The sequence below is a fragment of the Symphalangus syndactylus genome, chromosome 21, assembly GCF_028878055.3.
Source record: "Symphalangus syndactylus isolate Jambi chromosome 21, NHGRI_mSymSyn1-v2.1_pri, whole genome shotgun sequence".
NCBI lineage: Eukaryota > Metazoa > Chordata > Mammalia > Primates > Hylobatidae > Symphalangus > Symphalangus syndactylus.
The window spans coordinates 26,641,468-26,652,373 of NC_072443.2; the positions used below are offsets into that span (position 1 = coordinate 26,641,468).

At 38.4% G+C, this 10,906-nt stretch overlaps 1 non-coding gene across 1 annotated transcript; it reads right to left on the reverse strand.

Moving 5' to 3' along the window:
* Positions 1-5,671: 5,671 nt before the first annotated feature.
* Positions 5,672-5,778, reverse strand: LOC129471805 (U6 spliceosomal RNA). Its single transcript, XR_008653753.1, has one exon. It is a non-coding gene; the product is annotated as a U6 spliceosomal RNA (small nuclear RNA).
* Positions 5,779-10,906: the final 5,128 nt, after the last annotated feature.

Genomic DNA, 10,906 nt, shown 5'->3' on the forward strand with positions numbered 1-10,906 from the left:
TACCACCAACTTCTAGATTACGGCAGAAGTTTGTGGAATAGATTTATTTACCTAGATCAGAAATAAGCCCTTAATCGTGTTAAAGGATTATATAGGATATTTAAAATAATACAGCATCCCATCACAAACTGCATTGCAACTGGCTACCTGAGAACTCTTTGGAAAAGATAATTTACACTTAGTCAACCATACACAAAATAAAAGTTAAAATTTCTTTTCTTGTTGAAATCCAATGTAGTCTGAGTGACTATAGGTTTGATCTTTCTGCCTGGTAAAAATCTTTAGCACTCTGAGTGTGAAATAAAGTAATATATAAAGCTTTAGCAAACAAGATTTCTTTCCAAGGTTTATGAGAAGGTTACAAAAACCCTAAAAGGGCTTTGAAAATCACTGACTCAAATAGAAAATTCATGAAACCTGAGACCAGACCAAATTAAATAGGCCCAACTCAACTCAGCATTACAAAAGATTTTCCAAAATACTCCTCAAATGAAATACACAGGCAGCAACTTTGTTTGTATACAAAATCACTCGGGTGCCTTTGGAAATCAGTTGCTGTGAAGTGCAAAGTAGAATCTCCCAATTCATACATATATTATTTAAAAAATATGGATAGGATGGCCAAGTGGGGCAGAGTAATAAAAAAAAAAAACTACAGTTACAAAAAAATGAACGAGACTCCTCAATTATTTTAATCATTGGAGATTATTAATTTATATGTCTCTAAATATTGATAGTCATAGAAAATCTCATTAATTTCCCTTATTGAAAATATGTATGCCTTATATAATACATTCCCTATCAGAATAATTGAAATCTGTCATCTTTTCTACACTGGAGCTGTTTTTGGAAAAAAAAAAAAATCTGAGACTTGGCAGAGGTGGGGAATAATGGTGGTGATGGGTGAAAATACAGGAAGGTCACTAAAAGAAATATTTATGATGAGGATCTCATTACATAATCACCAAATCAGAGAAAATTAGTGCTGAAAAGGTTCCAAGAAATGTTAGCTAGCCTAGATTCTCTGTCTTTCAACAAACTTAGTTGAGAAAACCACCCTATATTTCTTTTAAAGGCTAGCAGATAAAAAGATTTTCCAAGTTTACAATTCAGGGCTTAACAGACTCCTCTGTCAGCAGCTCCTTCCAGATAGCTAACTTAAATCCCATAAGCTTTCATGTAAGCCCATTTGTTCCAATTTGAACAAAGAGAAAATAACTTTTTATAATGACTTTTAATAAAAAAAAAAAAGTAGCACAATTTCGAGGAAGAACAAATGAAAAGTAATATTCACAAACTGGAACTATCCCTCTCTTAATCTATAGAAGTTTTTCGCTGTTCAATCTTTAACCCTTTTTGTAAAAGTACCACTAAATTATAGACCTCCACCATATTTTTTAAAAGGACAGAATTTTAGCTTCCTCCCTCCCTCTCTTCCTCCCTTCCTTCCTTCTTCTTTCTTTTTCCCTCTGTGGCCGGGGCTGGAATGTAGTCCGCTCACTGCAGACCCCCTGCCTCCGGCTCCCGTGATTCTCCTGCCCCGGCCTGCGGGCTGCCTGGGATTGCCGGCGCGCGCCCGGGTTTCGCCATGTTGGCCAGGCTGGTCTGCAGCTCCTGACCCCGACTGCTCTGCCCGCCTGGGCCTCCCGAGGTGCTGGGACTGCAGACGAGTCTCGCTCACTCGGTGCTCGGTGTTGCCAGGGCTGGAGTGCGGTGGCGTGGTCTTGGCTCGCTGCAGCCTCCGCCTCCCAGCCGCCTGCCTTGGCCTCCCAGGGTGCTGGGATTGCAGCCCCTGCCCGGCCGCCGCCCCGTCTGGGAGGTGGGGAGCGTCTCTGCCCGGCCACCCATCGTCTGGGAAGTGAGGAGCGCCTCTGCCCGGCCACCCATCGTCTAGGAAGTGAGGAGCGCCTCTGCCCGGCCACCCATCGTCTGGGAAGTGAGGAAGCGCCTCTGCCCGGCCGCCCCGTCTGGGAAGTGAGGAGCGCCTCTGCCTGGCTGCCCTGTCTGGGATGTGGGGAGCGCCTCTGCCCGACCGCCCCGTCTGGGAGGTCTACCACGGAGGCCAGAAGCAATGTGAGGGCTGGACGTGGTGGCTTACGCCTGTAGTCCGGGCACTCTGGGAGGCCGAGGCGGGTTGATCACTTCAGACTAGGAGTTCGAGACCAGCCTGGCCAACATGGCGAAACATATGAAAAATACAACAGACAAACCAACCAACCAACCCAGCGACAACAAAACAGGTCTACCCTGGAGTCATACTCTAATTTTTTCTATTTTCCTCCCTTTCTGATCCTTTATCCCACTTTGTTTTTCTTCCTCTTCCTTCTCCTTCTTCTTTGTCAAATAGAGGATTGAGTTATTATCATTGATCCATACAAAGTCCCTCTCTCATTCATTTTCTTTAATTCCCACTCCCCATTTCTATTCCCCGTCTTCCCATGTGCAACCTTCCTAATATGTTTGATATGCATCTTTTTGTTTGTATGTATTTTTAGAAAATGTTTATTGTTTTGTGTGCAAAAAAAATTAATTAAAAAAAAGGACAGAATTTTAAAGGCTGCAGTAAAGATTTTTGAGGGTGGTAGCATCATGGAAAATAGAACAAATATACATGTTTCAGCATAGTATGGCTATCAAGATGATCTTCTTAAATGAATTATAAATGAGGCCATTTGAGAGTCACTGTGCTGGACTGTTAGCTATTACCATCTTCCTTCCTTTCTTCCTTTCTCCATCTTTTTCCTGCTGAGATACTATCATTTGTTTCAGTTCCCAACTGTTTTCTGAACTAAGTCTTAAAGAGAGAGAGAGAACAAACAGGAATACAGTAGCATATTTATCATGCTATTTATGATTGCACGCATGGGAGATATAATTTTAATTCTGCTTGCATTACTTGAATTTTATGAGATGAGAACTTAGATTCAACCCTAAAGGCTACAGTACTTTGCAGAAATTTATCATTTATTGTTTATTCTATTTATTTAGTTAGTTATTTGTGTGAAGTTTCAAACAGCTTAATTTTATCTTTTGCATTTGAAAACTCAAGGTCACTAAAATATCAGGAATGGAATTTTAAACAGGAACTAAGAGATTTACAAATCTTCTTATCTTTTGAGACTGATTAGGTTGATTTCTTGTGATGTAAACAACTATGCTACAACTTTCTTGTAGTAGGTTAGAATTTGAGCTATTTTCTCATGAAATTATATTTTAGAGAAGGCTGGACATAAAATTCCCCTGAGAGGATTATAATATTTATCTACTCATTTGATTATTTTAATTCTTTTAGGATTCTTATATTGGCTTTTAAAAGAAAAAACAGTAATGTAAACTTCAGAGCAGTTTGAGAAAATAAGTCTTCTACTGTGTTTTAAGTTTAACAGGGTTTTCACACTTAGAAAAATAATATTCTATTTTATTTTCAGAATTATATTCTGTTAGTTTTCAATTTTGAAAAGAACTATAAATACATTAAAAATAAAGATAACTTGGTGTCTATTTGGAAGGAACATGAGCTTAAGGGGATTTTAACATGTTTTCTTGTATTTGAGAGCATGCTAGATCAGTACTGATAAGCTGCTGTCATTGAATTCTTGATAAGGAAGGGCAAATACTCATTGACTGCTCTGAAGTTATAGAAGGCAGTATCTTTAAAGACTTCTTGATATAAGGATGGGAAACATGGATACTTTTCTCCACAGAAATTTATGCTACTAGGAAACTTAAAGGAAAACTTTTTTATTATAGAAGGAAATCATGTTTGTTATCGGATAACCATAAACTATTTGTGGAGCCATCACTTGCCCCCAGTCCTTAGGCCGGACTGCTGAGATTTACTCAAACATGCCATGTGCTTTATCCCCCTTTCATTGTCCCTCACCACAAGTTGAGTCCTTCCCAACCTACACAATTTAAGTCTTTTTAAGTCCACTGAGTTCGTATACAATTGTGGACATAGTTTGAATATTTTCCCAAAGAGGCCACTCCACTTTCTTATAAATCAAGGGTGTAGCTAAGTACTTTTATGGGGAGGAGGTGGATTTATCTAATTCCACTGTCTCAAAGTCCTATCTAGTCGTTGCATCAAACTGTGCACCAATATCCAGTTCTGTTCTACTTCACACATGTGGGAAGATGATAATTACAGGTGACTTGACGTGGCTAATAAAATATAAATGGAAAATGTGATGTATCACTTCTAGGGTGGAAACATTTTAGAAGTGGCAAGTAGAAGTCCAAGCTTCTTCCCTCCTGGATTGACCTAGCTGTGGAACGAGATGGTTTTAAAACGACCAAGAAACATTAATAGGAGGATGTACAGATGTTCTGTGGCTAAATGCCTGGCACCATTTTTATTCTAGTCTTCATCCAAGCTGCTAATTACCAGGATTGTTCAATTTTTTTCCTAGTAGGGTAAGAGCATCCATTTGAGGTTTGGACTTACAAATACTGATTTTAGAATTTTTATTTTTCCTCATTTATGGTTTTAGCTTCTTACCTCTGTATTATCCTTAACAGTAAGTATTTTCAGCAGGTGAATTCACCATAAACCTTATGGGGACTGCTTTGAGCTCTTTGGCTTACATGGCAGGAAATATTTGATTCAGTTTCCTGACAAACTGGATGAGATTTCTCATATAATGAGCATTCACACTGCCAGTGAACATGCCATATGTTTAGACACATGGTTTTACTTTTATGATCTTTAAAACTTAATTTATTTTATGTAGTCCATGGCTGAGATAATCATTTATAGGTTTCTAAGTACCAGGATTGGTGTCAGGTTTGAAAGTGCTCTGATTTGGGCAGGAATGGAAGTATTGCTTCACTGTAAGGCATACATTCAGAGAAGCATATATATTATTATCAATAGGAAACTTCTCAGCAAGTTCGTTTTTTATTGGTACTGGCGGTGGTATAACATACTCTATAGGATAGATGTGAGGGAAATGTTACCCACATATTGATTTAGAAAGGCAGCCTTATAAATTATATTATAGACAGCCATCCTGTGCATTATTACTCCATGCCACTTTTAAAAGGCATATTGTATTGAGTTTTAAAAAGATTATTTTACTCCTATTTTAAAGCTTGCTCATTTCTATATCAGAGTACTACCAGGACAAATAAATAAAAGATAGAAGCTAGGAAAAATAATGATTAAAATAAATTAGAATTAGAAGTAGTGTTCATCTCTATTGGTGACTCCTTTTTTTTTTTTTTTTTTTTTTTGAGACAGGGTCTTCCCCTGTTGCCCAGACTGCAGTGCAGTGGCATGATATTGGCTATTGGCTCACTTCAACCTTCACCTCCCGGGCTCAAGCAATGCTCCCACCTCAGCCTCCTGAGCAGCTGGGACTAGAGGTATGTGTCACCACACCCAGATAATTTTTGTATTTTGTAGAGACGGGCTGTCACCATGTTGCCTAGGCTGGACTATTTTTTTAAACAAAGAAATAAAACATTAAAACTTTTCATATTTATAATGTTTTAAATTATAACATATTAAATATATATTAGTTTTACTTATTTTTTATTTAATTTGCATTTATAATCAACAGTAAGATAATTTTCAATACTTTGACAAAAATTTTTAAAGGTCATGGAATTATCATAATTTTTCCAATTAATTATCATTTTTCTTTTTACATTTTCTTAAATAAGAAATTTTTATATGTAATGCTTTATGAATTTGCCTGTCATCCTTGCACAGGGGCCATGCTAATCTTCTCAGTATCCTTCCAATTTCAGTATATCTGCTGCCAAATGAAGCGAGCAGTGTTTTTCTTTTTTTGGAAAACAGCTTTATTGAGGTATCATTCTAAGTACCAGGATTGGTATCAGGTTTGAAAGTGCTCAGCTTTGGGCAGGAATGGAAGTATTGCTTCACTGTAAGGCATACATTCAGAGAAGCATATATATTATCATCAGTAGGAAACTTCTCAGCAAGTTCATTTTTTATTGGTACTGGCGGTGGTATAAAATATTCTGTAGGATAGATGTAAGGGAAATGATTGATATATAATGGACTGCACATGTCTAACATGTACAATTCTGAGTTTCAACATAGGCAAGCACCTGTGACACCATCATTCCAATCAAGGTAACAGGCATATTCAACATCTCCCAAAGTTTCTCTAAGGCCCTTTGTTTGTATGTTTGGCTTTTTTTAAATAAGAACACTTAACTTGAGATATACCGTCTTGACAAAATTTGTGGTGCAAAATTCTGTATTGTTAACTATAGACGTTATGTTGTATAGCAGATCTTTAGAAGATATTTATCTAGCACAAGTGAAACTTTATACTCACCAAACAACTTCCCATTTCCTTCACGTCTCAGGCCCTGGAAAACACTATTATGCTCTATGCTATATTGACTATTATGGATTCTTTATGGAAGTGGAATAATGTAGTGTCTGTCCTTTGGTGAGTGGCTTATTTCACTTGGTATATTGTCCTGCAGGTTTCTGACTGCTTTGTTGGTCTGAAGATCATGTAAAACTCTATTTGGGTGACATGACAATGAAGTTTCTTTTCTTTGAATGTCATATGCACTGAAACAACTCTTAATTCCAAAAGTTCGGGACAAGCATAAATCGCATTATCGTAGTTTTTTGTTCTAAAGGATAGCTATATAGAGACTCTACTATTGTTAGGCAATGTGTTGGAAATGAAACACTGGACAATACATAGGCTTTCCTTCAAGACTTTAATGGATATTTAATTTGACAAGGACCATCAGATGGCCAAAATATTTTAGTGAGGTTAGCGAAGCATCATGCAAAAAATAAAATTAAAACGTGGCCTTATAACATTTAATGCTTATTGCATGTATCAGAGTGCTTCAAAAATTTAGCTAGAACAAATTATTTTTGGATAATATGATTGGAGATTTTAAACCTGGCATTCAAACTAGAAGTTGAGAGTATGGAATTTTACATTTCTAATTATACCATGAAGACTTTTACTCTTCATAGTTTTACAAAATAAGATAAGGGGGTATAAAATTTCATGAATTCAATGGAAATTTCCAATGGATCCCATTAACATCCTCATTCTGATCTTAAAATATTTGGCTGACTAAAGCATCCAAGCAAAACTCATTCTATCCCTACAAGATTGAAAAATAAGTTGCAGATCATTATTAATTATTTTATATTTATTAACTCAACAGGTATGATCTGATCGACCATTCAAGAGTATAGTTATTTCAAAAAGTATGTCCTTCAAAGGGCAGCCTTCTGCTCCAAATATAGAGCAATTGATTGGATATCCCCAACAGATGATTCTGCTTGTTTAATACTAGTCTAATCTTAAATATTCACGTTAATATTTATCCAAGGAGTAGGCAGGCTTTAGTGACAGCTTTTACTCTCATTGCATTCCTTATCACCTCATGGGAACATCTACCAGAAAATGAAATCTTTTTTTTTTTTTTTTAAACCTTTACCTCTGCAGCCAACACTTAGTTGTAGGTTGGCTGAGGTTATAGTTGCAGACTTAATTGCTTCTCATGGTAAGTTGTACTTTAGGGGTAATGCAATAGTTAGAGATCATAGGAAACAGTCCTCTGATATCCTATAAAATAGTTAAGTTTTCAAAGGGGTAAAAAATATGTTCTGTTCTCTCTTCTTAAAATTGTGTTTCTTTGTGATCCGACACCACTTTTTGACTAGTAGACACATAAATGTCTATTATAACTTTATCAGATTGAATTTTATTTGTTCAGAAATAATCTACCCTGCTTCTTTTTTTTTTTTTCAGGAAAAACACACAAATGATTTTAAAACAGAGCCAATTACCTTTGATAGACTTTCCCCTGCTTTTAACAGGTTTGTAAAAGACAAAGCTGTAAAATAAATTGCCTCATTTGGTTACTTTGGTTTTCTTTCATAAGCAGTTTATCTAAAGTGATTTTGCTCAAAAGCAGGCATTCTGTGGATATACTACTGAGAGTTTATTTTGCCTGAGGCAGTTCTCTGTTTATAATTACCTCATTTTTTTAAAAAGCTTACTTTATGTTTATGGAGTAGAATCTTGGACACTTGACCTCCAATTTGCCTGTGAATTGGGCTGTATTTAATTTACATTTCTGTAGGGGACACTTGTCATTATTACAACAGAATAAGGATGGGATGGCCTTATATTTACGGAGTTATCTCTATTAGACACCCTAGTTTCTACCAAATAATTTTACTTCACAGTTTTGTTTGGTTTAAAAAAATTATGCTCATATGGCCATACAGAATTCTTCCCCACTACGTTTCTTTGCCAAGAGTAAAATGGAATTCTGACACTCATTTTTCAAAATATAATTTGAAGGAAGGAATATTCAAGGAGGATTGCTTAAGGTCAAGCACTCCCTCTCCTTTTTACAGAAAATATAAATTATGTTCCTAGAAGAAGCCAAAGCAGCAGAAATCAGGTCATCTAGATCATTAGCACCCTTTGCAAAATTGCTTCTTCTCAATTGCTTTTCTGAATTAGGTTCTGGTATGATGCCATCATCCTATATTGAGAATTGAAGCTGTCATTATATTTACTATTTGGCTATTGTGGAGAATACTGTTTATTTCTTCATATAATGGTCATACAATATCAGGAGCCTTAAAAGAAATTGTCATCTGATCTGACCACCAAGATCAATTGTTCATATTCTGAGCAATTGCTTTATTACATCTTTTTAAAATTGTGAATTGCGTAACTGATAATTATATCACTTGAGAAAGGATTGATTGCTTTTCTCCCCAAATATTTGTTACATACTATGAGCAAAGTTCAATCAGGAGCTCCAGGGTTTTTCAGTGGGAATAACCTTGTTAATAGTAGCTACTTCTTATTAATTCCTTCCTATGTGGCAGCAATGTTCTAAGCAAGCGCAATGGTCTGAAAGTCTCCCCAAATTCATGTGTTGAAACTTAATCACCAATGTGATTATCCCCCTCACTGGACGTGATAGGGGTGTGGCTCATCTGTTCAGTTGCTGCTGCTGCTCAAACTCCTTATGGGAGGGGGAACACGCAGATGAACAGGTGCAGGAGCTGGGGCGAGCACCACTGGGCTCCGTCCCCACAGCAGCATCCAGTGGTAGGAGTCTGCGACTCCCAGATCCCAAATAGGTATGTGTTACAGTGTGCTCTTTTAGCCTTGATGTGTATGGATGGCTTAAGTCTTAACCACCTCAGTGGACCCTCTGCCTTTCTGCAAGGGCAGGGGGCCAATGTGACAGCTATCTGTATCCCGAGCTCTTGTCCAGCATCCTGGAAAAATCAGGTCACACACGAACTTGAAGGATGGTGAATGCAGGGGTTTTATTGGGTGGTGAGTTAGCTCTCAGTGAGATGGATGGGGACCTGGAAAGGGGATAGAGTGGTAAGATGATCTTCCCCTGGAGTTTGGCCATCCAGCAGCCGATTTGCCAATGGTCCCCAGCAGAACTGCTCCTGAGATTTCTACTTTTCTCTCCTTTTCTGCTGCTCTTCTGCTCTTCTATTCACCTGGAGCTGCGGATTTGGGGTTTATATGGGTACAGGATAGGTGGGCGTGGTGGGTGTGAAAACAGGAATGCCTGTTCCTATTTAGGTCTGTGGGTATCCATGCTTGAGGGTAGGGCCTTTGCCGGGGAACTGCCCTCTTCTACCCAGTATTTACCTGTCTCCTGTCCATATCAATAGTATTAAGAAGTGGGGTCTTTAGGATGTGATTAAGTCATGAGAAAGGAGTCCTCCTGAATAGGATTAGTGACCTTATAAAAGACTTTGAAGGGGATGAGTTCACTGCTTTCTTCCCTTCTCCCATGTGAGGGCATATTATTGGTTCTCTCTGGAGGATGCAGCAACAATGCACCTTCTTGGAAGGGCCACCTTGATCTTCCACTCCTTGCATCTCTCTGCAGTGCTCCTTGGTCACCTCAGCTGTGGCTCAGCTGGGCTCAGATATGGCTCAGGCCTCCTCTCCAGAGAGGATTCTGGAAAACCTTGGCATGTCCTGCTAACTCTGCAGGGATACAGAGTTTACAAGCTGTGGACGCATGGCTATATCCACCCAGATTCCAAATGATGTCCCAGATAGCCTCCAGGTCCAGGCATAGAGCTACCATAGGACAGGCCACCTCAGAGAGCCCCTACTAGGACAGTACTTAGTGAAGCCATGGGGACAGGGCAACTTCCAAGACCCTAGACCTGTAGAGCCACCAGTGTGTAGTGTAACACCAGCCCAGGACAGCCACAGGCACTGGAATCCAACTCCTGAAGAGTGGCTGTATGAGCTGTACCCACAGTAAAGCTGTGAAAGTGGGCCCCCCCAAAAGGATGGGGGCCCAACCCTTGACCCAATGTATATGAAAAGCCAGATATGGAAGATTATTCTCATGCTTAAAGATTTGATGTTGTTTGACCTGTGTTTTGGACTTACTTGGGACCTGTTACCTCTGTTCTCTTGTCTATTTCTCCCTTCCTGTAATAAGAATGTCTATCCTATACCTATCCCACAATTGTATTTTCAAATTACATAAGTTGTTTGATTACACAAGCTGACAGCAGGAGAACTCATCTCATGATGAAGTATACCTTGAATCTCACCCATATTTGATTTAGGTAAGACTCAGAACTGTAGATTTTGAGTTGATGCTGGAACAAGTTAAGACTTTGGGGGCTGTTGGGATGGCTTGAATGTATTTTGAATGTGAGAAGAACATGCATTTTGAAGTCCAGGGATGAAATACTATTGTTTGACTGTCTTCTAAAATTCATGGCTTGAAACTTAATTGCCAATGTGATAGTATTAAGAGGTGGGGCCTTTAGGAGTTGATGAGGTCATGAGGGCTGTACCCTCATGGATGGGATTAGTCACTTGTAAAAGGTCTGGAGAGAATGAGATAGGTCCCTTTTTGCCCTGTTGTC